The sequence below is a fragment of the Cydia fagiglandana genome, chromosome 7, assembly GCF_963556715.1.
Source record: "Cydia fagiglandana chromosome 7, ilCydFagi1.1, whole genome shotgun sequence".
Taxonomy (NCBI): Eukaryota; Metazoa; Arthropoda; class Insecta; order Lepidoptera; family Tortricidae; genus Cydia; species Cydia fagiglandana.
Window position 1 is genome coordinate 13,943,539 of NC_085938.1, and position 3,120 is coordinate 13,946,658.

Genomic DNA, 3,120 nt, shown 5'->3' on the forward strand with positions numbered 1-3,120 from the left:
GTGGTTATGAAATTGGAGATTTTCTTTCTACCTTCATCAATCATTTTATTCAGATCGATACAGTCATAAGTTAGATTATACATTCAGAAATTTTACGTGGGATACCTATATACCTAGCTAATATAGGAAGAAAGTGGCGAAATGTTGGTTAAAATGGTTATGTTGAAATTACTCTGCAATTTTCACTTTTGAGTAAAAAGTTTATTTAAAATGATCAGCTTATTCTGACGCATTATTTAGGTACATGGAATTGGATTTTTACAAACAAATAATGTCTGGTCGGAATTGAGCCTGCCTATGAAGCTGGACCTGTTTCATACAATATTTTTTCGTAATAACTTACTGCAAACACTTACATTTAGGTACGTAAATCTTGTACAACAAAAACACATTGGTTAAAGCTGGCTTCTGCCCTTTGAAAACACTCGGACTAAGCGTCCAGTAGCAAAATAACAACGTCCATTTGTAACAAAAAGTCCATTCATCAAACGAGATAACAATGTCATGGCCTTATCAAAACATGGCCCGCGAAGCGATCACAATGTTTTGCTGCGCGAATGGCCCTAAGCGCGGAAAGTTAACACAGTGGAAAAATTAGCCTTTTGTATAAACCACTCTATTATTGTAAGAACATGAATACAAAAAGTATCTTATGGTTGAGAGTTTGAAGCATTAGCGTCCTTAGTTAGATATCTATTCCTGTAATATAATTATTAATAGGATAGCAATGTAAACATTCTGATTAAAAGTTTACATTAAAATTGAGTTTTAATATTGGTGATCATTTACTATTTTTGGGTTAACAATTATTAGTTCGGTGTCATTTGCTTTAAAAGGATAGCAAAATGTAAAAAAAAGTGGATTATCTTTCCACTTCAACAGTACTGCAGTCGCAATCCGAACGTAACCTGTAGGTAGGTAACTAATTAATGCGTCTTTAAAATTAGTTTACCCGATTGTATAAATCAAGTACTTCACAACCGCAAAACCTAAATATATGTAGTCCAAAAGCTCTAAAGTATGGTCTAAAATCAACTCAAATATCTCGGTATGTCTCGCCTCGGCTAGTATGTGGCCATGAGTAAGCCCATTCATAATAAAAAAAAAATATTACCTACTTATTATTTATTTAATAACTAGCAAATAAACATAACAATAATAGTAACAAAATATGTCGCAAGCGCAGCACACGTTCCAATAAGGTGACAACGGTCATGCTCTCTGAACACAGTATTATAAAGTAGTGAACTTTATTTGTTTCGTAAAATATTTTTCATGTTCATAGTTTCCTTGGTGGTAAAAATAGACGTCGACTTGGATAATACAGATGGTTTGTACAGATGTGTATCTACATGATACAAACATAATAAGGTGTGTTCCCGGAATACTGGTATCCTATACAAAATCAGTACTTAAACCGAGAATTCCCGGGACTCGCAGTACTCAGCTCTGAGAGCTTTCCTTAATACATAATACATATATACACTACTCGTAAATAGGTATAGCATATTTTTTCCTTGTTTTGATACAAAATTACATTGCTCCAGCTATGAGTGTACCTAATTTCTTTTTTTGTTCAACCTAGCCCAAAACTAAGCAAAGCTTGTACTATGGGTTCTAGGCGACGATACTTATATAGATAAATACATACTTACAATATACAGAAAACACCCATGAACTTGTTGTGCTCATCACACAAATGAATACCATTACCGGGATTCGAACCAAGGACCATATCGGTTTCACAGGCAGGGTCACTACCCAATAGGCCAGACCGGTCGTCATTGCGAAATTACTTAAACCGTAACATCATTTTTATGTTATTAGATCGTAAATGATGTGAAAGTGTACAGATGCCTAGCGTGGACCAAAGTATTTCAACGAACGTTTAGAAAGAAACTCGTGCTGCGAAATACTGATACTAGTTTCGCACGTTTCGTCCTCGCTCGAGGCATTAAACTCGCAATGTTACTCTAAGTCTAATGCAATGCTCACTACCGCAAGTTCTGAACAACGAACAAGTAAGAACAAAGGTCTTTAAGTAACACGAGCTACTTAAAACTATTATAACTAGGGATGTACCGACTAGTCGCCGACTAGTCGGGAAAGCCGACTATCCGGCCACATTTGTAGTCGGCGATTAGTCGGCGACTAGTCGGCAAAAATGGCCGATTAGTCGGCACTTTATTAGTGAAAGAATACCATATGTTTTATGTTTATTTTACTAAAATACCTATTCAGGATGCATACGAAAACTTTTGTTCATATAAATAATTGACCGTTTGATCGTTATCGTATGTTAGTGGGCTGGTGTTATCCTCTACAGGTCGATCTCAACTGATTCTCGTGTAATTTCATGTGCAAGTTCGACAGTTAATTATTTTTATTGTTATTAATTTTTTTTTTAACGGTAGAGCCATGAGGAACTATTAATGTTATTGCAAAATTTAGAAACTTAGACAGGGCTCGTGAGGGCTAGACGTTGATCGTGAAGACGCTGACCACAGGGGATAGGTTCTTAACTGGCGACTTCATACGGGAAATAGAGCCTTTGAGATACCTCCTACAAGCTGTACTGACAGACCGCTCAGGATCGTAAAATAAAAGAATTAAAGACATAAATTGAAAGAGAATTCTTGTGATAGGTCTTTGGACCTGTAGAACACCTTTTAGCCAAGCTAATATGATAAATAGCGCAAAAAATGGAGCAAAACTATTGTTTTTCACCTGAACTTATACGAAACTAATGATCTGGCCGACTAACCGACTAGTCGGCCGACTAATCGTCCATTCGAGCGCCGATTAGTCGGCTAGTCGGCCAAATCAATAGTCGGTACATCACTAATTATAACGTATTCATGAGCTTCAATATTAGCTGAGCTGTATGTAAGGGAAGCCGTAATTAAGCAATATGTGTTTGTAGGTTATGCTCAGCAACAAAGATTCAAATTTAGTAATGTGGTATTGATTTTTTCTATAACATACAGATGCATATATACGGGAGTAAAAAAATTGCGGGGATCCCGTCAAAGGCATATTCGGTATCGTTTTTCTGATTAGGAAAAAGTACTTCAGGCATATTCCAATTTCTGAACTGGCCACTTATTAAGAAAAAATAAG